This window comes from Crassostrea angulata, chromosome 9 (assembly GCF_025612915.1).
Source record: "Crassostrea angulata isolate pt1a10 chromosome 9, ASM2561291v2, whole genome shotgun sequence".
NCBI lineage: Eukaryota > Metazoa > Mollusca > Bivalvia > Ostreida > Ostreidae > Magallana > Magallana angulata.
The window spans coordinates 24,174,577-24,200,030 of record NC_069119.1 but is presented as its reverse complement, the minus strand read 5'-3'; the positions used below and the strand labels follow the sequence as shown (position 1 = coordinate 24,200,030).

Here is a 25,454-nt window from a genome sequence, read left to right as displayed (position 1 = left end):
GAGAGAGAGAGAGAGAGAGAGAGAGAGAGAGAGAGAGAGAGAGCGGACTGAAACAGACGGTCTAAGGTCAGGGCAGCGAATTTATTTATTGCTCCGCTGGCCGGCTGGACACTGGTACGCGCTGGTCAGTTACCGACGAACGTCCCTAATTTGTCGGGAGAGACATAATGACGTCCCGCTATCCGAGGCCGTGTCTAGTCAATTAATAATCTTGTCCGTCAAAGGGAGCGCGTCTCGGCTTTAAGATCTGCTGACCGCGAGAGGCATCTCCCCAACACAGTAGTGCCCCGATATCGATTTCACTAAAAAGAAAGGGGGAGGGGGTCAGTAACCTCCATCAATGGAGGGTTCTATGACTGGGGGTCATTGCCTTCCGGCACAGGTGACGGAAATTTTATCTTTGGGTCATACAAGACTTTTTGTAATTTAATCCTCAAAAATTCGACCAAAGTTTTACTCTAACTGCTCTTGTCTAATTGTATCCCTTTTTCTGCATAAAATCCTCCTAACCAATAGTCTTTAATCTGGTTTTAATTTCATTGTGATGAAATAAAAATTTTGATACCATGGTCAATCGATGTTTAATGGCATTTCTATGAAAATTACTTTTGATACCAAAAAAAAAAACCACAACAACAAAAAACGTGAAAATAAATCTTCAATAGATTTAATAAAAAAAAAAACTACCCCCGTATTAAGCTGCAAATTTTTATTAATAAAATCATAATCCTGAATTAATGGATAAAAACCATTCCATTAAAAACGAGGAATAAAGAGTCGTGTTTCGAATTATCAATATTAATAGAGCAGTGCCTGGAGATTACTTCTGTTTATCACAGCATGACTCAGAATTGGCTAAACTTCGGACGCCCCAGGCCAATTCGTCAGGCAATGACCAGCAGTAGCCGGTGAATTCCGGCATGTTGGAAAACCTGGATATGCTAAACAGGTATCTCTGGAAACATTGGTATTGCGGCAACATGATGCAAGAAATCGGATTTGTCTTAAAGATGCTCATATAATTATCTGCGTATTAATTGTTTTCGTATTTTTTGGTGAGTGATGGAGATGGGTTGGGCTGCCTGGACAGGGAGAGGATTTTGGGTGAGAAAAAAGAGTAGTATATTAAGCTTAGAGTACATGTGAAATATTCAATGTAAAGATCGATAACTCTCATACATTGTCAGGGGCTTCTAAACTGCAAAATGAAATACAAAACAAGTATTCCTTTTAAAGGAATGATCGGCATGAAATATCATTGGTCAGCTCTGTTTATGTTATATACTCTACTTGCAGTAAACTAATATATATCACCGTTTTATTGATTTCCGAAATGGCAAGGCATGAATGAGCTTAAGTTTACTTTTAGTAGGCGAATTATACTTCCGACTAATATTCTTACGCATATGTGAAAAAAACGTGGTTTGAATCATTATGTATGTAACTCTATAAATGTTTTATTTTCAGGGTAAACGGATTAGATTATCGTTTTAGTAATCTACGTCTAATCAAAGATTTAAATAAAACTGTCATTGCATAGTAAATAAAATAGTGCAAGGTATACAATGACTTATCATTGATGGTGTTTGAAACTTGGAATACGAGCTTATGCATGCAGAAACAAATGTCATGTATTTGGCTTTGATAGGAATGTACATGTACCTACATTTGACTTAATGTTAATTTTAGTGAGTCACGGTGATAATATATTTTCATTGAGTTGTTTTATTATAAACACATTTCCAGAGATATGTAACATAAAACAATTGTATTGATTGTAATATAATGGTTCCCGAGGCTATTTAATTGTTACATACATGTATACACCAATGCTAAATCTGCCATATTTCTCAAACAATATATATAGGGGTATGTAGGCAATGCCGAAGTAAACTTACTCATCTGGATAACAAAAGTAAACCTGTAGCCAGTGCATGTGATAAAGAATATACACAGCCACAGGTTTGTTACATGTACATGTATATAAGAAATTATACTCATTATGCAAATTTGTCTCTGCATGGAGGGGGATTTTTACACACCTACTGAAGCTTAGTATATATATACATTGTATATACAGCTTAGTACATGTATAGGTACATATGCATGTGATTGTACTTGCATATGATTTGTTTGAAAAAAAAACAACGGATTTGTATATTACATTATACATACTGTCTTAAAATTGTGATCTAGCTAATTATCAAGATGGACAGTCAGGCATATTCAGAAAGCAAAATGAACTTAACATACATGTATTGAGAGAGAGAGAGAGGAGAGAGAGAGAGAGAGAGAGAGAGAGAGAGAGAGAGAGAGAGAGAGCTGTATTGTCCTGAATGTTCTGACACTTAAGAGAATATTCTATTCTGTGTTTCAGTAACTAGCCCTGCAGGTTTAAGCCTGTACGTCAATTTTATGAATTTGATTAGTGATACTAGTATTATATTATCATAAAACATGTAGAGTGTTCCATTTTACACTTGTCATAAGAAAATGTGCCAATATTTATGCAAAACCCGTTTAAAAACAAAACACTGTAATTTTTTTGTAAGTAAAATTATTTGCATGTCAAACACGAGCTTTCAAAATTTAATGGATTCTTAAAGTTTTGTTACTATGAGCTAATCGAAGTAATATATCAAAGATCAGTAATCAAACATTTGTTTCAAGGCCTAGCTCCATCTATTTACAATGTAGATCCTTCTAATCGGTCAGTGTGTCTGGCATTACTTGTCTGCATAATATTTTTTTCTGCCCAAATGATCCAATCCGGCTCAATAATATGCAGTAGAGGAGGTGCAGTTTGAGAATGACGACGAGAGATATGACATCCAGAACACATCATCAGAGGTAAAGTCTGATATAGCTAGCTCTTGTTTCGTCTGCAAAACGTAGAAAAACTTTACTTATGTTTAAATGTTTCTGAGATGTTACTTGAATATGTGAAGAGAATACTGGCATTTTCAAAAAGGAATTTATAAACAGACTTACTAGTAAATAATTAGACCAAATAAAAAAAAATATGTGATTCCGGTCACCCGACCGTCCCCATTTTAAACCCCCGACACTAAACTTTTTTTTCGCCGATTTTCAAAATTTTTTTCTGGAATTTTCCCTGCTTTCCGTCATCGGCTCCGATATTAGATTTAGTTTCAGCAATGGCGGTCTCCGTGTCAACAATTGTGTTGTCGCTTACATTCAGCAAGTGCAGCCACATTACTGAAGATAAATGCGTAATTGCACCTGTAGCGAATTGTAGAACGTTTATAGATATATTTAACAAGTATCACAACTTTGGACTGAAAAGCTGTAAAATATACAAATATCACTATCCATTGTTCCATATCACTGTCCTCTGTCATCATCCTGCATTCTCCTGTCTATAACTCTTTCTGGGGTAAGTAAATGTGCACCAATACATGTGTGTGTGTGTATATATATATATATATATATATATATATATATATATATATATATATATATATATATATATATATATATATATTTCATTCAATAGAAAAAAAGCAGAGTATACATGTATGTGTAAATGCCAGTTGCATTAGTCTCCCTCAGAAGACTCACAAATTTTTGTTTTTATTCCAGGTCATAAGTAATGCCTTAATGTTTATAACAGACAAACAGACAACTAAATAAATGATGCAGCACTTCGCTACAACCATGTTTCATCAGTCCCACCATCATTTGATCAGTACACAGGTTATCATGATACAAAAAGCTAAAAAGTTTAAAAGTCAGCCGCTATCAAGTGGGCTTTTAAAATCTCATGCTGAAGCACTTTTCAGTTTACTAGAAAGACCAGTTATGAACTGCATGGAAGGAAATACTAAATACTTGATAAACAACAAGAGATGTTTGTAAATCACGTATGCCCCCCTCCCTTGGAAACATCCACAAAGAAAATAAACGTAAACTGCAAATAACTGGAATTTCAAGTCCAAGGGGTATAACTGTCGAAAATTGCTCGACCGTACCCAATATCGAACTTGACCTAAATATTATCATGATAAACCAGTATACCAAATTTCCTCCCGATATGTTTATCCTCTGCAGAGAAAATGAGTGGAAACTGCAAATAACTCAAATTTTTCTACTTCCAAGGGCCATTACTTTGTCGAAAATTGCTCGATCGTACCCAATATCAAACTTGCCTTAGATATTATCATGATAAACTTGTATACTTAATTTCATTTCAATATAATTATCCTCTGCGAAGAAAATGAGCGGAAACTGCAAATCGCAAATAACTGGAATTTTTCTACGTCCAAGGGCCATAACCCTGTCGAAAATTGCTCGATCGTACCCAAAATCAAACTTGCCCTAGATATTATCATGATAAACCTGTGTACCAAATTTCATTTAAATATGTTCATCCTCTGTTAAGAAAATGAACGGAATCTGTTGGTGGACCGATCGACCGACAGGCAGCCGCAAAGCAAAATGCCCTCCCTTTTTCGAAGGGGGGGGGGGGGTGGTATAATTAGAACTGTTGGCTGAATGTTTTTAGGATATAAAAAGTATTTAGATGGAAAAGCTAAGGAATCGGAGGAAAACAGGAACAGTGATCATCCAGTAAGAACAGTAGATAAACATGCCACAGTTGACACAGAAAAGGAGCATTGTTTGTGAAATTAAAATACTCAATTTTTGAAAAAGAAGTTAATGAGGCAGGTGAGATGAATCCAGTAATATTTGATGAAAGCAAGCATGTGGAGAATCCATTTGAAAACAACATGCAGAGATATTTTTTTTCAATGAAATCCAGTTATCTTTCCCAGTGGATATCATCAGATACTGTCGTGGTGGATCAATAATAACAACAGTTTCCTTAGTGCAGGTGGGACCAAACCGAACAGAAGCTCAACTTTTAACACAAGGAGCCAGGATGGTTCAAAAACTGAAGCCCCATTTAAGGGAATATCACAGGAGGCCAGAAAAAATGCATTCAAAATGAAACTAAAGAACACTGCCAAAATACAACCCAATATTGTTGACTTTATATAAGAAATTAGCACTTGATCGGTCAAGTGCTAATATCCCTGATATGCAACAGAGACTCAGATTGATTTTCTTAAGAGAACAAGGACTTATACCAGGTCGTCCCTCTTATAAATTTGACACTTTTTTTGAAGTGTTGGGAAAAATGGTGGAAGAAGTCACAGTTGCTGATGATAGGAGACATGGATTTTCTCATATGGCACAATGGATATCATTATCAGATATGATAAAACAAGCAACAGACAAATGTCCCTCAGACACCTTGATTCCATCCAAAAGTCTTGTGCGACTCCAGTTTGCACCTACAAACCAATATACCAAACTGCAATGAACTTCACTTCTCGCCTCAATGTTCAACATAAAATTCAGAGAAGACAGTTGAGAATTCAACATCCAGATGATCACTACCGTGCTGCGATTTTGAAATACTTAAAATGCAAATCAGTTGAAATGAAAGATAATGTAATGCTTTTCTTTTGTGACGACAAAGCGAAAGTACCTGTGGGGAATCCAGGAAGTCCTGTATCAACTGGAGTCAGAGGGAGACAGTAGAGTCCCTGTGACAACTGAGCTTGTAGCCTTGGATCATGACATGACTTCTGCATCATTGACACCAAGTGTTGTATTACACTGTTCTATTCCTGACTACACATAAACATCATTTGTTCATGGGCAAGCATATATTGCAGTAAATGATTCAGTATTTCAAGCTTCATCTCCATTTAGACATGCAACAATGCTGAAGAAAATTATCGATGGAAAGTATAAAGAGAAGATCCCTAGTGTTCTTTTTAAGTATACTGATGGTGGCACAGACCAACGTAACACATTGGGATCTGTGAAAATGGCAAGTATTTGTCTTTTCAAAGAGTTTGACTTGGACCTGCTCATTACAGCTAGATGTGCACCTGGGCATAGCTATTGAAATCCTGCAGAGCGTGTTATGTCTGTACTTAACTATGGTCTCCAGAATTGTGCAACAGAAAGGAAGATTTCAGATGAAAAAACTGAAGAAAAGTTAAAGAGAATGAACTCTATGGCAGAGCTAAGGAAACATCCTGAATGAGGGAAAAATGGACTGAATCCATCGAACCAGTTCAATCAGTAAAAAGAAACCGGTTTCAAAAAGTCTCGTTAAAAGATGAACCGATGACAGGTGTTGATCCAGCTACTGATGAGGAAATAGAAGTCCTTAAAAAACATGCACGAGAGTTATTTCCTAACCTTGATCTGACAAAGCTGCGAAAAATCCATACAAAGAAATGCAAAGAGTACAATGAATTGAAAGATAAGCACTGTCTAGAACAGCGTATACATTCCAGGTTAAGAAATATTCGGATGAAAGTTGTTGCTTGCCTCGAAAAATGGACAGTGAACATTTGAACTGGTTACCAAATCCAATGTTAGATGAGAGTTAGGAACAAAAGAGTTGTGAGGCAGCGATGTGTGAAAGACAAACAGCAACTGGAGAAAATGATACTCGGGATACTACGGATAACGAAGAAAACCTATCAAAAACAATTTTTGTTGAAGTTAATCCTCAACTGGCTTTTTCGACTCAAAATGCAAGAGCTATTGCAAAATGTGTTGAATGTTGTAAACCACGTGTTATTTACTCCAAGTCAAGGCTTAAGGTAGTCCATCCATAACTATCATATTTCATATATAATGGATTTCAAGTTTAATCACTAAAATTTTATTGTGATTTTAAGGAGTGTTTTAATTAATAATGTTTTACCTTTGAAATCTTATAATAAAAAAATTAATATTAATAAATTTATTAGATGTTGAAGTTAACATTGATTCTATGGGAGAAATGCATTTTTAAAATATATTTCTTTAGTACAAGCAATTTTCTCACATTTCTCTTGGTAAAAAGTTGCAAAAGCTTTCTCTTTCTTCGAATATGCTAAAATAATTCATAGTTTACCATACATATTTTCAGAAAGTGATTTTTCAAAATTTTCCTAAAGGGCAGACAACTCTTTAAAAAAAATTTCAGTGCAAAAAGTTCATTTAATTGACTACATACATACATCCGAGTTTGGTTTATCTCAGCCTCATAATAGCTTTAAAATATGTATTTGATGTAGTAAAGATCAATCAAAATTGTTAAATTCACCTTAGTTATGGATGGACTACAATGTGCAGACCAAACTTGCAATGTGTGACACCCATAGAAATACCATGCTATGCATCTGGACTAGGACGAAATGACATATGTGTTTACTGTGGAATAGAAAATGCTGAAATAGATGACCTGTAAAAGAAATTTAAAACAGTTCTGCCAGTTTGGGAGAGTTGTCAGAAAGATGCGAAAACACCATTTGTGCAGAGGCCACATAATAAGACCCCACATGAAATTCTTTGCTCTCTAAATAAAATATTACCAGGTAAAGATGTCACTTCCTTCATTTTGACAGTCTCAAAGAATCAAAAACTTGAAAGTAATTATATCATTATTGTGGTTGAAATGAAATTTCCTACGTTTGTGTTAAAAGACTTTTTGTTTTTATACAAAAATTTATTTTTATTTCATTTAAAAATGTCTCTGAAATAGTTAAAAGCTAGACGCTCCCTACATTTATCTCACTACATACAAATGTCACCTACAATGCAGTTCTAAGTAGTACTATGAAATCATTCTTGAACATGTCTATTTTAAAACAAAAATCCCTACCTACCTACTCTATTTTTTTTTGGATGTTAGAAGAACCACAGATATTTTTTTATTTGGCCTTACTACTGGAAATATATTGTTCTCCTCTTGAATTAACATCATCATCAACTTACTGAAATATTTGTTGTTACGGAAAAACACGCAATAAAACTTAAACATCCAGATAATGTTTCTGATTTATTTTATTTAGAATGTAAAGGCTGTAACAGATTGAAAGATGCCGATATTGCAATTGGTCATCCAGGATCGAGCAAGGAGTGATGTTATTGAAGGTCTGACTGAAAGTGTGGTTCTTTTAGAAAGAAATTGGGTCATAAAGTTTTTACCCATGATGTACAGAATTCCACTCAAAATTGTTTGGAAAACGAGAACTTAACTGGCATATACCAGTTGGAAATGTAGTCGAATGGCTGCCCATATAAAGAGATCAATAAGAAAGTATTTACATGAGGGCAATAATATTACGAAATCATTTTAATTTTCCAAAACAAATATCAAAAAATGTTGAAATAGTGTCTTTTTGTCTAGGTGGATTGTTCCAAAAAACTTTACAAAAAAGTTTACATGTTTTAAGACATCACATCTTTAAACAATTTCCAGTTTCATCAAGACTATGTGCTGGCTTTAAACAGTACCACATTGAAAATAGCATCCGCCTTCCGAATACCAGTGTCAACGTGTACAACAGTTTTCCTACAATTGATGTTGTGACATCTGGTACAACAGATGAAAGTGTCATATCTACTAAACCAGTAAAAGTGTCATCTGGGTATGAAGCAGTGACATCGACATGCACCCTGCGCGATGAAGAAATTTGTGCCAAACTTAATGAAAATACACCTCCAAGACTTGCAGGAAGGAGTGATGAAGAAAGAAACACGTGTAGTAAAAAGTGGGAAATAAGACTTGATGAAGTTGAGAAAGCAAAAGATAGAAGAGATGAAGTTCTTCGTCTTGATGCTGAAGCAATATCTGAAGACTTGGAAATCAAAGCTTGATGGTTTGTGACACTGCCTCTTTAATACATTTTCACTAAACAATGTTTAGCCATATTGACCTTTCCCTATGACCCGAACCTCTGCCCCAGGGGCCAGCAATTTCACAAATTTAGTAGGAGGACGGACTTAATGAGTATCAAAATCACTCATTAAGTTTATCTCCCCCTGGTGTGAAAATAGAGACGACTGTCTATGATTTGATACATTTTTACTACATATCTGCAAGACAATGTTGTCCCGCCAAAAGGCCTAAACCCAGTTTATGTAACATTTCAATAAACTTTAATAATTTAATATTGGTTGTAATAAGCAATTTGATTGGCTAATATGGATGGAAGTACATGCTTTATTTTGTGTAACATAACTTGGTATGGGGACACGCCCCCTTGACAACCAACAGCCGGTACTACTTGTTTCACATATAAAGCATACATGTATATATACAAAGTGCATAATTATTATGCATATAAAAACTATTGTGTAAAAAACTGTAAAAAAAAATTGTGTTTTGCATAAAATTTATATGAAATATTTTTGTTATTAAATAAATTCAATTACAATTTAAAACAATAAATTATACAAAACATGAAACTATTACATGGGGGGGGGGGGGGGGGGGGGGGGGGTATATATATAGATGTAGTCTTGCATGTAGCGTTTGTAAACAATAAGAAAATAGCAGACTTTAATCTTAATGATGACTTTGATCAACATTCGACATTGTTAGGGGGAGAGAGTTCAGAACAAGCAACAGCATTCTTGATGGAGAATTGAGAAACAAAATCTACAAGAAGGTCTGGCAAGGCCAACAAAACATAAAGAAATCATAAACACAGCTGATTTACAACTGATATCCATTTACTTGTATGAAAATCTCAATCCTGTTGTTCTTCGGTTACTGGTATGGTTCCAACTGTCAATTCAATTTGTTTTACGGGGCCTGGTCACGTTACGGACAACAGTACAGGCGTGCTTTTCTTGCTCCGTCAATTTTGACCGTTTTTTCGCCTATTATAAGTGCAAATGTAAATATTTTTGCATTTAAAAGGTTGTGTTATCATAGGACTATGTGTGTATAATTCCTTTTCTAATTTTCTGGAAATTTTTGGAACTTTAAAAGACACATTCCTTTGTACTGTGTTTGTTTGGATTCGTGAGATGGTGTTCACTATCTACTTGTCTGGCCTACTTATGTACTGAAGCCCAGTCGTGTCTTCAAAACATTTTACAATGGAATGGTCACATACTATTAAACCTGCATATATGCGTAACAGGGACATCCAAACAAATAAACGTAAATTTTATTCAGATTTTGATATTGCTGAGGCGGCAAGCGGCGTAGTCTTTGATGTATTATGTGTGCAAAGGGACCGAGATCTGTGGAGGATCTACATCAAATCTGCGGAAAGCAGAGATATTCTCGTAAACGAAGGACTCGCGTTCGAAAGCAGAGCTGTCCAAGTGCTCGAGACAAATCCCTACTCCGCAGGAACATATTCTCCAGATATAAAAGTTGTGCGCGTCTTAGTGAAAGGGATACCCCTCTCCGTAGAAGACAGCTGCGTAAAAAACATGCTAAATTAATATTTAGAAAGACATATTTAAATTGTCAATTAATCTTCATACTAATTAAACAGATATAAACGCTTCATTCATTCAACTTCTCTAATGAACTTGTTACTATTCGATGAATCTCTATCAAAAACACAGTAACTTTTTCCCCTATTTTACATGTATATTGCAAAAAAATGTCCGATTCTAAATATATCTCTATAAGCGAAGTGTCAGGAGTAGATATTTCACATGATAACACTTCCATTTGAAAGTCAGGTGAACAATTTAAACGGTATGTAAAAGGTGAGTTAACCATTCTGTTGCCTTAAGTGATGGAAAAAATACACTTGCAAGTCTTTGAAGTAAACTTCATAGTTCTTTGTAAAGTCATAAAATTCAATCAAGTAGCTGATTTGTTTTTGGTTGAAAGCATTCAATTAGTTTTTTTATCAGATTTTTTCCTCGTGTTGTTTTTTGAAACCTCTAACCGTTCCTTTCTGTATTCTTCGTTTTTCTTAATATTCCTCTAGTGTAAGGACAACAGACTGGGTGTTAACTTGCGTTTTAGAAGGCTTTTCTTCTGTTGAGGGGTACAACACTCTGACGATGAATTTGAATCTCTTAAGTCATACTCCTCCTCATTAACTTTCTCTTTTTACTCATTAAGCTTCATTCTTAACACATAGTGAATGTTGGATGGGTCCTACATTTGTCTCCGTAAAGCTCCCCAAATTCCTCCTAAAATCAGCACAACAATGCATCAGGGTTTGAACATTGTGCTTCATGGTTTTCGTATATTATCGTTTTAGTTTTCGACTTGTTCATGCACTGAGCAGTGGCTGGGACGCCAACAGCTGCGAATTCTTTTAGCAATATTTTCTCAAAGTGCTTTATGAACTATGCTGGTGTTGAAAATCCTTCTCCTTTTTTCGCCTTACATCAAATAATGTCTGGACGTCTTTCTTTTTCTACACTTTTTGATCAACTAGCTCAAGTTATGCATCTGCATAACATCCATCGGTTTTGTAATGCAGGATTCTGAGCAGTTACTTTAAACAATGATGTTTCGTAAAATCCCTAATGTGGCCCTACCCTCCTCCTCAAGATTTTGAATTGAAAGAATTTAAAACACATTATCTGAGGATGCTTTCTGTAAAGTTGCAGCTTTTCTAGGAAAGTGGTTTTTAGAAAAAGATATTTTAGAAAATGGTTTTTTTTTTATATTCCTATGAACATTTTTGTCCCCCCCCCCCCCCCACACACACACGTTGTAACCCCATCCTACCCCCTGATATCATGATTTGAACAAATTCAATATACAGTATATATCGGGATTCTTTTGGTGTCAGAAGTACATTAAACAAGAGACCCATGGGCCACATTGCTCACCTGAGCAACAATAGACGCAATTAAATCAGCTTTACAGAGTCTTATACAAAATATATAATCTGTACAATATATAGTATAAAAGATCTGGATCTTGTATAAAAAAAACCCTAACTTTTTCCCCTGAATATTCTGTTCATCATTTAGCCCTTTTTGTCACAGGGTGATTTTATAGTCAAGAAGATATAATTTAAAAAATTTAAATGGGATATAAACCTATATCAAACTTGTGAAGCCAAACAATTGTCCAGGGGCCATAGTCTAAACAATTTTAAAGGGGTATACCGTATGGTCACGATTTTGGTCAAAAATTATTTTTCTGATTTTAATGTTTACAGTGCTTCAGTAAGGCATTTCTATTAGGCACCCTAATTTGAGTGCCATTTGTTGAGTTATATGAGAGTTACAAAGCTTTCGTTTACAATTTGAATGTTGAAGTAAAAGGTCCAGTTTTAGACCTAAAATGAATGGGCTAAACATTGGAAACTGTTTAGTAACAACGAATTGTGATATCTGCTTCTTGCTTATAACTATACGACTCACTCTCAAATTTCATTTGATCATTAGAAATGCATTCCTAAAGCACTAAATAATAAAAAAAGAAAAGTAGTGTTTGACCAAAAAGTTACCATGCCCCTTTAAAGAATCAACAATTGTCAAAATGCTTGCAAATAAGTACAACCATATATTATAACATTTGAGTTTTTGTGAATTTGAAACGTCTTCCTTTGTAAAATTGGACTCCCTAGTGTAGTCCCATCCTACTCCTGAAAAATATGATTTAGACAATTTTTTTAAATTTACACTATCTAAGGTTTCTTTCATTAACGTTGCACCTTTTTTTAGGAAAATCCAGTATTTTTGTATATTTTCCTGAATTTGTATTATGAGTCATTCATTTAAAGGAGATTAATACAGCCTTTAAATGGCCATGACCATCAAGCCCTCCTAATGTACATCTTGTAAGTCAATATATATATATATATTTTCTACACATTCCTATTTAAAAATTAACCCCCCCCCCCCCCAAACCCCTGGGTGTCATGATTTGAACAAACTTACATCTACCTTATCTGAGGATACTTCACAAGTTACAGCTATTTGGCGAATCGTGTTATCATAGAAGATTCCACAAGAATACCTCTATAGATTCCTATGTAAAAACTTGACCCCTCCCTCAATTGTGGTGCCACTATCCCCAGGGACCATGATTTAAACAAACTTGATTTTGAACTATCTGAGGATGCGTCCACACAAGTAATAGCTTTTCAGGATGAATGGTTTTTGAGAAGATTTCTAAAGAATACCTCTATATATAATATTCCTATGTTAAACTTTGATCCCCCATTTCGGCCTTAACTTACCCCCGGTGTACCCAAGTTGATCAAACTTGATTCTACACTCTTTGAGGATGCTTCAACACAAATTTAAGCTTTTCTGACCATACATTTTTTGAGAAGATTTTTGAAAAATATCAAACAAGATATCTGTGAGCCAATGCTCACTAGTGATACCCCCGCTCTGATGTGAATATGCAAAATAAGCAAAGTTGACCTTTAACAGAAAGCTGGCATCCGATTGGTACAGAAATATATCCCACAATATGACATGCCTAAACAAATAGTGTGTTAAAATTTCAAGCATTTGCGATAAATAGTTGCTGAGAAATCTTTGACGGAAATTTGTTTGAAAATTTTGGCTAGAAATAAACAAAGTTATCATTTAACAGGAAGTTGATGTCCAATTGGTACAAAAATACATCCCACGATATAGCATGCTTATACAAATACTGTGTAAAAATTTCAAGCATCTGCGATAAACAGTTGCTGAGAATTCTTTGACAAAAATTTGTTTGAAAATTTTTGCTAAAAATAAACAAAGTCGTCATTTAAGAGGAAGTTGACATCTGATTGGTACAAAAATATATCCCACAATATGGCATGCCAAAACAAATAGTGTGTTAAAATTTCAAGCATCTGCGATAAATATCTGCTGAGAAATCTTTGACGGAAATTTGTTTGAAAATTTTGGCTAAAATAAACAAAGTACTCATTTAACAGGAAGTTGACGTCCAATTGGTACAAAAATACATCCCACGATATGGCATGCCTTAACAAACACTGTGTAAAAATTTCAAGCATCTGCGATAAACAGTTGCTGAGAATTCTTTGACAAAAATTTGTTTGAAAATTTTTGCTAAAAATAAACAAAGTCGTCATTTAACAAGAAGTTGACATCTGATTGGTACAAAAATATATCCCACAATATGGCATGCCAAAACAAATAGTGTGTTAAAATTTCAAGCATCTGCGATAAATAGCTGCTGAGAAATCTTTGACGGAAATTTGTTTGAAAATTTTGGCTAAAATAAACAAAGTACTCATTTAACAGGAAGTTGACGTCCAATTGGTACAAATTTGTTTGAAAATTTTTGCTAAAAATAAACAAAGTCGTCATTTAAGAGGAAGTTGACGTCTGATTGGTACAAAAATATATCCCACGATATGGCATGCCCATACAAATATTGTGTGAAATTTCAAGCATCTGCGATAGATAGTTGCTGAGAAATCTTTGACGAAAATTGGTTTGAAAATTTTAGTTAAAAAATAAGCAAAGTCGTCATTTAACAGGAAGTTGACATCCGATTGGTACAAAAATATATCCCACGATATGGCATGCCTTAACAAACACTGTGTAAAAATGTCAAGCATCTGCGATAGATAGTTGCTGAGAAATCTTTGACGAAAATTTGTTTGAAAATTTTAATTAAAAAATAAGCAAAGTCGTCATTTAACAGGAAGTTGACGTCCGATTGGTACAAAAATATATCCAACGATATGGCATGCCTTAACAAACACTGTGTAAAAATTTCAAGCATCTGTGATAAATAGTTGCTGAGATAAATGCGACAGAAATTTTTGTTACGGACGGACAGACGGACAGACAGACACACAAGGGTAAAACAGTATACCCCCTCTCCTTCGGAGCGGGGGTATAATAATCTTACATAAATTCTTATTATCTTCCCTTGAAAGAGGGCGTGGTCCTTCATTTTTTTAAAAATTGAATCCCCTTTACCCAATAATGCTTTGTGCCAAGTTTGGTTGAACTTGGCACAGTAGTTCTGGAGAAGAAGCTTAATATGTAAAACTTTTACAGACAGACGTACGGACGCCGGACACAAAGTGATCAGAGAAGCTCACCTGAGCTGAAGCTAAAAATGGTAACCAGTGCATATTTAACCCATTTTTGCACAGTTTGTGACATGCCACGTCGCAAAGAACAAGGGACGTTATTGGCCAAAAAATGCCGTGTTTTAAAATCTAATGATACCTACCATTTTCAAAAGCCAAGAATAAACAAAACTCAATGGTATATGATTTATTCATATAACTCTAGTGTAAATATGATACATTTTACGTTAAACACGGCGCCTTTTTAAATCGAAACGTCGACATTTTACGAAGCCTTTAACGCGGCGTTATAAACATGACGGACAGGCTTAACTGGATTTTAACACAACCAAACATTTCTCTTATTTTTTTTTTCTTCTATTTTTTTCTTGGTATTAGTATTTATTTTCAAAATTTCCATTCCCTTTGTTTAGAATAAAAATTTCATATTAACTAACCCGACATAGTTAGGGAATCCGTACTGCTGAGAAATACTCGAAAGCCAGTAGAGGAAAATGAATATATACCAAGTATGATTCCCTCTATTTTATTACGAAAATGGATTGTACATTCATAGCTCTGTTGAAATTGACAGAACTGAAATATAAACGATCCAGTTCTTACTAGTTTATCGATCGGTCGAAACCTTCAGCAACCTAAGAAAAATCCCGGACTACACGAAATAATCATGGTGATGTCAGAATCAAATTCCAATAGGAGACGATTTGGCTGTTTCTTATACCTAACGTACTGATGTACGTAACAATAATTCTGTTAATTTTTCTGACTTTTTTCAACCAATTTATTAATTTGTTATTAGAAAGATGTAAATATAAACAATAAATTAGCGATCAATGCAGAGAAAAAGAACGCGGGTAATGTAATTTTTTTCTGCAATGTCGCCACCTTCATTTACCGCATGAATCACCATAGAAAGCATTTTATTGTTTAATACCTTACTTTTACTTTGTTAGTTTCTTGATTTTTTCTAATACACAAACAACTACGTACATGTAATTTAAGACAATCGACGCGCGTAGATAGAACAATTTAGCAACTTTATAAATGCGGAAATTTCACAAAGAAAATCATTTACCAACCGGTACATTAATATACAAGAAAACTCATTAATTAAACAGTTATAACTTCTAGCAAGTATTAAGAACGAGCACAGGTCAATGCTTTTTCTTTTCAATCTAATTACGTGTGCTTTGTATAGATAAAACCTATAAACCTGGCCATAGATCGTATACAAACTTTTAGTCATTGTGTGGAGATCGTTGTTTAAACCGTGAGTCTAGAAGAAATAAAATTTATTCAAATAAGACAGTAGTAGTTCAGTCACTGTTAGTATGCACAAACATACATTCAGAGAGAGAGAGAGAGAGAGAGAGAGAGAGAGAGAGAGAGAGAGAGAGAGAGAGAGATTTTGTTTATTTCTGTTCAACGTATAGAATATATACAAATTAAACTTCACGCTCGCAGTGTAAGAATCATATCAAACATAACAAACATTGTAAGACTAACTTATTGCTGATCATACTTCTATTATCTTCGGACTTGAAAAACAAAGGAACGACACGTTTTTGTTGTCGACTCACGGAAGGAGCATGTGATGCAGCTAACGGGCTGAGTATATATAGCACGTGGACTCTGAAACTGCTTGGTTGAATTTCATCATAATATGCTATTGTGCATTATTTTATTGATTAAAGGATTTAATATATGACAACTAGATTAAATAAATAGCTTATATTAGTTATTTAAAATTAAATGTACGTAAAGTTGAGTCTATCACACATTCTCTCTCTCTCTCTCTCTCTCTCTCTCTCTCTCTCTCTCTCTCTCTCGTTTCTTGGAACAAGTGATGTAGCCTGTAAACAAAAGGTTTCTAAGTGGTTTGATGAAGATGAAGTCTAAAATTTTAGACAAGATCACGAAAAAAACTTTATCTACCGATTCACTAATTCTGCGCGCTAAGAAAATGAATATTTACATTTTTCAGTGTCTTTACCTGTGATAACACTACGTATCGATTTTGTACTGTACAGTCCAATAAATTCAAATGACGTATAATTGGGGCGCAAGTGGGGTTTGATTATTTATATTCCAATAATTAATCGTACAATTGCTGAAAATTATATGAATATAAGTAATAAGATATCATTCTTCGAGTATTATGAGGTGATAACTTAGGTCGGGGCGTGATCAAATCCAATAAAGCCCGACGGGCTTTATGATAGATTTGATCACGCCCCGACCGACATTATCACCTCATAACGTTTAAAGAATATTCAATATACCGGTGTATGAAACATGTGCATGTTTTATAGGGAAAAAAATAGATGCTAGTAAATATAAAAAAAATTTATAGAAAGAAAATATTGAAAAGTACGTTCTATGAACTTTGGGATTTAAAACTAGAGTAGCTGCAGGACTGTAGCGTAGCTCCCGATCTCAGATTGAGACAAAAAAATTAATTTGGTTCAAAGTTTAAAACACAGTGAAGTCTAAAGACAATTGTTGTCCTTTATGTAAATGGTGTGAATAAACAGTTGCTCTTGGGAGGTTGTAAGATGTCTTTAAAGCCTGACAGCATCAACAGTTTTCAAGACAGTTGTCGAGAAACATGCATCCTCTAGAACTTTGTAAGCATTTGGTCGCATTTTACGCACTTTCATCGTATGCTTAAACTATATATCTCCACGGCATATCAAAGAAATCAGTCCATGTAGTGTAAGAAAATAACTTTGGTCTTCTCGATTTTTTACGGAGAGGGAGAAAATAATAAAATCATGAACCAAAGTTGAAATTAACTGCATTTATCGTTTTTATCGAGAAGGTATAATTGTTTTCATTAATATTTTAGATTTGATATCGCTGAATAGAGTAAAACCCGAGACATTTTTCCAAAAACTAGCAACGGCGGACTTTTTTTTGGAGGGGGGTGGGTAAAAATGGGATTAATCGGGTAACAGTCGGCAGTTCATCAGTCGTTGTCTTGGACGATGTCGTATTCATTTTTCGTCGGCCGACCAATTTTGTGTCCATCGGGCCAAGTTACAATTTTTTTTTCTGCGTCGGCGGCCGATTTCTTCAGTTAAACCAGTCGTTCAATACTAGTAGTCCATCGAGCAATTCTCAATCATCTCCCGACCTTCGGAAGACAGTTCTTATGTCTGTCGTCGCTCGGTCGATCGACAATTGGATTTTCTTAAATGTCGAGGGTCAACTGGTCTTTGGGGCGATTTTGACAAATCGGCTACGATCAACCGTATACGGATTAGGTTTAACATTTATCGGCTATCGGTTAATATATAAGCGGCGGTCAGGCGCGGAACCCTTCTCCTCGATAAATTGAAGCAATGCCCACGAAGTTACAGGTGAATCTTCAGCAATTGCGAACTTGTCTATTTAATCAGCCGACCATCAGTACTAGTCGAAAGTAAGAAAAGATCACGGAAGACGAAGATAATATGACAATATGTCTAACGTCTGTTCTGGTTTTACGATTGGTTAAACTACTTCGTTCACATATGACGGATCCAAATGGACTTAAACATAAACTGTTTACTTAAAGAGGAGATTATTAGTGCTTTGACCAATCCTTTCAATATGTCGGCGATTATTTTCTGTTATGATCTCAACAAAAATCCACTGTAAAATTTTTATATAATCGTTTACATCTAAATAGTGTGTGTGTTGTAATTTTCTATTTATTTATTTATCAATGTATTTATTTTTCGTTTGCAATTTCTATTTCTTTTTTTCCTTTTGGCTTCTCTTACGTAGCCTATACAAAAAATTATTTTAGATTTTTATAAGATAAACCCTCTTTCACCGGTGAAAACCGCGTGTTACGCCGAGTAACTGTTCGTGTCGGATCGCGTTGTGCAATTTTCTAATCCTTTTTGCTAAAATTCACATTGTTCACAGTTATTAACCGTCACCATTTTCAGTATATGAATTTGTTATGATACAGAAAATAAGTATGTTAAATATAAAAGTGGTTAATGCATGTGAAAGGTTTTAATTTCAGCAAAGATTATTCATATTTCTATATATTATAACGATTTTTGGAGATCATTCCATGTTCAGCGTACACTAGTGACGTCATAATGAAAAATGACGTCATTTTGGTGCCTGTAGAATTTAGCCAGTATCGAACTCAGTTAAATGCACCACATCAAAAAACAAAACTAAGACGTTGAAAATATGATAAATTTTGCGGCCAAATACGACTAATAACGTCCCTTGTTCTTTACAAGAATCTGATAAACATGTACCGATTACCTCTTTCATTTGAGTCATTAATTCATTCTGTGATTTAAAAAAAGGTTCTAATAGCAAAAAATATATATTTAGCCCTGAGGTGGTATGGTTATAAATTTCACAATTAAATTCCTCCTATACTGGAAATGCTTCAAACCAAAAATGGTAATAAATAGCCATGTAGTTTTAAGAAGAATTTTAAAAGTGTAAAGTTAACTCACGGAGAATAAAGACCAATTACAATACGCCAACTGAGAGACAAAATGCTGATTATGGTCTTTTAAAAACAAAATATTTTACTCTTCCAGAGCTTGCTTGAGGCTGTTGCTCCTCATTTGACACGCAGATCCAATTCACTGGAGACCAAGGTGCTTTCAACAATTTGGCTCCTCAGTAATGACCAGTCGTTCCGTGGCGTGGCAGACCGCTTAAATCTCTCTAAAGGAACTCTCCACAACATTTTCCTGTTAGTTTGTGAGGAGATGAAGCATTTCATAAGCGTGATGTGACCCACAGAAGTCCAGATGAAGATTTCATCTAGTATTTTTCTTGAACGCCTGGTTTCCCTGGAGTGATTGGGTGCATTGACGGGTGCCATATCCCCTTAAGAGGAAGAGCACAGGATCGCTCCAGCTTCATTAACAGGAAGGGATTCAGTTCCATCGTTCTCCAGTGCATTTGTAATCATAACATGAGTTTTATTGATGCATATGCTGGATGGCCAGGATCTGTCCATGATTCTCGAGTGTTTCGCAACAGCCCAATCACAGCTGAGTTGGAGAAGTTGCCTCCCAATTTACATATTTTAGGAGATTCAGCTTATCCCCTCTCCAACTCTCTCATTACTCCATTCAGGGAGGTAGATAACCTGAAAGAAGAGGAAACTAGGTATAATATCATACACAGTTCAACTAGTTCGGTGATTGATAGGGCATTCGCTCTCATAAAAGGAAAGTTCGGGAGACTAAAGTCAATGGACATAGTCTGAATCAGAACATTCCAGATGTCATCATGGCCTGTGTATACTTACACAACTTTATTTTAGACAAAGAGAGTGGAAACACCGACATCCCTCTTTTCAAAGACATTAAATTGAATTTCAGTACAGCAACCCAAAAGAGAGCAGCAAATGCGGCCTTGCTGTACCTAAAGTAAAACAGAGACATATTCATAAAAGATTACAAAAACTAAAATATATATCATCAATAAATATCATCTATAAAGCAAATATTTGTTGTACTTGCATGAATGAAAATGTATCAACTTACCAGTGCACAATTAACAGTTAAAAGTGAATTTGTTTGCATAGTTATATTTATTTTAGAAACATTTTATTTAACAAGAGGCCAATAAGCCATATCATTCACTTGAACAGTTCATTGTTGGGTCGTTTTATGTTAGTTTTAAAACATTTTCCTTAAATACATAATTTCTATGTTAAAATTTGAACCCCCAGTTAAAGTACGGGGGTCATGTTTTTAACAATTTATAATATACACTATTTGAAAATGCTTACGTAGTAAAATATCACAAATTGTAGCATGGGCCCCAGTATTGGTCCAGGGGTCTCAATTTTAACAATTCAGAATCTTTGATATTGGTAGTTACAAGATTAAGTGTAAAAATTACCATTTCTGGTGAAGTGGTTCATAAACGTCAACTTTAATAAAACTTGTAGGCATAGTTTTTTCTGATTTAATTACTTTATTACTATGTTTCAAATAAGATAATATGTCACAGTTAGTTATCTTACATCGACATTCCCATTTATTTTATTCAAAATATCATCCTACAAGGTATTGATCTGTAATACTGAAGGAGTTATTTCCCTTGCGTAAATTGACGTAATCAGAGACATTCCGATCTGACCGAGATATGCAGACGACAGTGAGGAGAGCGCATGTAATCGTTACAATGGTGCAGTGTGCCGCGCTTAATTGTACGATAAAGTCTGGTCAGGGTCTAAGCATGTACATGTACCAATTCTCCAGAGACCCAAAATTTAGAAAAATATGAACTCTGAGGCTGAAGACAGACGGGTTTGAACCCACACAATACACCAAATTGTGCGAACGCCATTTTGACAAAGATCTGCACTTCTCAGTAAATCCTGACGTAGCTAACAACGTCGGATTTCAGGCAAAATCTGAAATGCTTAAACCTAGGGCAATACCATCAATATTTGACTATACCAATACCAAGGAAAAGACACACTATAAAAAGATCTGCAAGTCAGTCGACTGAGTCGGTTATAAAAAGTGGTCGGAGGTCAACAACCATCGAAAAAATCGCAAAGAGAAGACAACAAGGGCACCGCTAAGCGAAGCATCCCCTCGCGACATGAGTTATTGTGTGTAGGGATGTATTATTTAGGAATATATAGTAATGTTAATGATAAGACCACATTCTACTATCCCTACATTACTGCAAAAACTACATTTTCTTTACCTGGGTTGCGTTCAAGATCGTAGCTGCTACGTAGGGCTACGTAGTTGAACAGAAAGCTAGCCTAGCTGCTTGGTAGATATTCGTAGCCTAAATATTTTATGCTACGTATCAAATTCAAGATGGCCACCTTAGTTACCACTTTGTAACAAACATGGAATCCATTTATTTACTGATATTTTATTCATCCTTTAAGTTATAATGAATCTTAACATGTATATTTCCGCTTGAAATTAACAAATTATGTCGATGAAATTAGTCATTAGTTTAACATTTCCAACTTCAAATCTGAGACCTAGCGGCTAACCTAGCGGTCCGTTCAATAGACCTAGATATCTACGACCTAGCGGCTAGGCTAGCTGCTAATCTTGAACGCAGCCCTGTACTTAATCTAAATCCAAAAAATATCAAGTTGTTGATTTGAACTGCTTACTTTAACTTGTTATGACATTGATTTAATGAAATATTAATTTGTAATAGCATAAATAGTTTTGAAAGGCACATGCATTTTTTATTTGTTATTTTACAGAAGTGTGCAATCAATGATAAATATTTTTAGTTTTAAACGAATTTTGTCATAATGTATGCCCCCCCCCCCCCCCTCCTCCTTTACAATGGTGTAATTTTATCTATTAGGTTTTTGCATTAGAAATTGACCAATTAATATGAGAATGCATTTTTTTTAATCTTTTACAATGAGGCATACTTGTGCAAGGGTTAAAGAAATTCCATTGGAAGTTTTTTTTAATTTACTAGAAAATTGAGATGTAGTGCACACACACACATACGAACACACACATGCACGGTAGCGATGCTATATCCCCTTCGCAACAAGTTGCGCGAGGGGATAATAAAGCGCAAGATTTTTTGCCTCGGAACCCTGCACCAAGTCTTCGGATGATTCTTCTAGTGGTCCTAAATCCATATTTTTTTCCGAGATACTCAAGCACAAATTTTTGTTTATTTATTAAATGTTAATAATTGGCAATGCGCAATGTTAAATCAGATGCGCGCAGGCCTGAGAACCACGGAATTAATTTTTGATGGCCTAAAAGAAAGATCGTACACTTATCCCCTGTTTTATCTAAAATTCCTTCTTTATGTGATGAAGCTTGATCAATCTCCGATTCGCTTCCCTGCGAATGAGTCATTGTACGATCAGTAGAACTTGAGATTGGTTCATACATATACGGCTGAATTCTCAGTGTCAAATCAATTTCGGGTATTTCACCGTCACTATCAATGAAATGAGCCATTTTCTCGGTGTCTCTAATGACGTCACAAACAGGGGAGGTAACGTCGTTGGTAATGTTAAAATATTGGAACTTTTGACACTTGTTTTTACCATAAGATGTCGTTTTACAAATATGCTAATATTAAAATAATAGTTTTTTTTTCATAAAATTTGTCATTTATTGACATACGGAGCATATTCATAATCTTTACACTTGACCTTTAAGAAGAAGATTTGTCATGACAACCACCGTATTTTTACACGGGAAAAATGTCCATATGTGTAATACATGTGTTTAGTACCACACATGTTTTACACATATTTGATATGTGTAAAACACATGTTCAAATTTATACATGTTTAATATTATATATGTATAATTTATATGAAAAACACATAAAATATACATATATTTCACATGTGTAAATTTGAACATGTGTTTTACACATGTTATATACATGTTTTTTGACACACATGTAATATGAATATTTTACATGTGTGTTACATGTGTGATGAGTTACATAGAAAATATACATGTATATTGTAAATGTCAAAGATTGAAAAAATGTGTGATGAATGATGGAAAGTAAGACTTAAAATAGATCATTTATCATGTGTACCGGTATACAGTGACTGATTTTAATACACATCTTTGTTTTTCGTTGCAATATTGATTGTCTGATGTTTATTTTTCTTAGGTGTTTCACTCTACAATGGACATTCAGGCCCTCTCCCTGGATGGCCTGTGCAATTATTTGCACAGGCCATTCACTCCACCAGGGGAGAGTCCTGTGGACAAAAAGAGGAGGAAGATGACGGTAGCACTTGTAAGTCTAATTTTGTGTGATAAACAAAATATATAAATAACTAGACACGATCTCGTTGCGAGCAACGAGGAGGTCTTCCGTCCGATTTTTAGAACAGGAAATGACCTTGCCTTTTATCATCATCAACGAAACATATCAGGAAATGCAGATGTGATCTAAAAGAGCGATGGATGAAGGATTATACACCTGTAGGATCCTTAATTTCAAGGACCAGTCCCATTTTATTTCATATTAAATAAGAGGTCTTTTGACTTAATAACAGGTCTAATAACCTGTAATAAAAAGAAACCGAAGAAAAAAAGAGGGTCTGCCTTTGTTAACGGAAGACCCTAATAACAATAAGAATAGAAGGGTCTTCCGCTGAAGACGGAAGACCCTAATAATAAAAGACTGTTTTTGTCTAAATCTTAATTGAAGAGTGTTTTTCAACTTGTACTACAGTCCAACAACCCTTTTATGTTGATTATTTTAGTTAGAAAATTAAATAAATAGCAGAGAAAGAAATAGAGAGAAAGAACAAATCTTGGCTCCGGCGAGATTAGAACACACAGCCTTTGCAGGTGTCTCAAAACATGGCTGACGCGAAATAATTCCCGAATTTGTGTTTGAATTTGGGGCGTTTTCGCCCGGGAGAAGAGCTGAGTTTTTGTATGAGATGAAAAACAAAGTGTAAGATGTCTGACTATTTAGGTTTGGTAACAGTGCAAGGTCATTTGAAATATTGACGCGTGTTTTTGTCTGGAGGGGGGTGAAAAGACCCGAGCTTGATTTTCGTCGTAAATAAATCGAAAATAGAATTTTGAGGTGTGGATCTCGGATTCGTGTAACAACTATTAGGGGAAGTCCTAAAACAATGACTGATGCAGTTTACCCATGTATTTCAGTGTTGAGAATTTTTGTTCGTGTCGTTTACTATTATGTTTGACTGTTTTATTTCAGCAGGATTGATAGAATCTTTATAAATGTAGAAATAACGAAATCAGTAACACGTAAATTTATTCGGTAAAAATTTGATGCAGTAATTTCCACAGTTCTAACATTCATACGTAGTTCACACGCTATCGTAGATTCAGACTAAACGGAAAAAAAGAAATATACATGCAACAGAAATATTACGTGGCTGCACAGGGGCCAAGTCCATTTCAACATTAATTTCAATGAAACCATAAATAAAGAAAGAGGTCGAACTCTGACCCAGATAGAAAACTACCAGCTCGCTTCAAAATCCTAAAAAATCAATTAATCTTTAAAACACTCGCAACGTGCATGTATTTTTCATAAAAGTAATGTCTGAGATACACTCCTGCCGAATTTTAAGTTGATGGGTCTTACAATAGGGGAGATATACGCATTATTCTCTCGAAGTCGCCAGTTTATTTTTACTCGGACATTTACCGGTCCAGAGCTCACGATGGGATTTTGCCTATGACCACAGCAGTATTGCAACAAGTCGAGAAACATTTGCAATAATCTTTTACAATCTTACATCAAACGCAATTTATGGATTTACTTTTTACTTTTAAAGTTTTCAGAAATAAAATATATAAAATGCCATAACATTTACATGCTAAACACTACATATGATGAGAGAGAGAGAGAGAGAGAGAGAGAGAGAGAGATTAATCAGAAATCGATTTGATCAGAGACATAAATAACATTTACGTCTCTGATTTGATAAAGAAATTTATAGTTGTTTTATCTGCTTTTTCATATGAATTATATTTCTTTTTGTCTCAAGTTTTTCTTTGCCGACAATAACTGCATAATAAAAAATTCTGGTAAGTCAGCAAATAAAATAACCTACATCATTAAAAATATAGTATGATTATTTATTCCCCATTTTCCCGAATCCAAACGATACCCAAGTGT

At 34.8% G+C, this 25,454-nt stretch overlaps 1 pseudogene; it reads left to right on the top strand.

Annotated features, from left to right (window-relative positions):
• The first annotated feature begins 19,770 nt into the window (after positions 1-19,770).
• LOC128162211 (uncharacterized) overlaps positions 19,771-25,454 on the top strand; it is a 29,628-nt pseudogene continuing 23,944 nt past the window's right edge.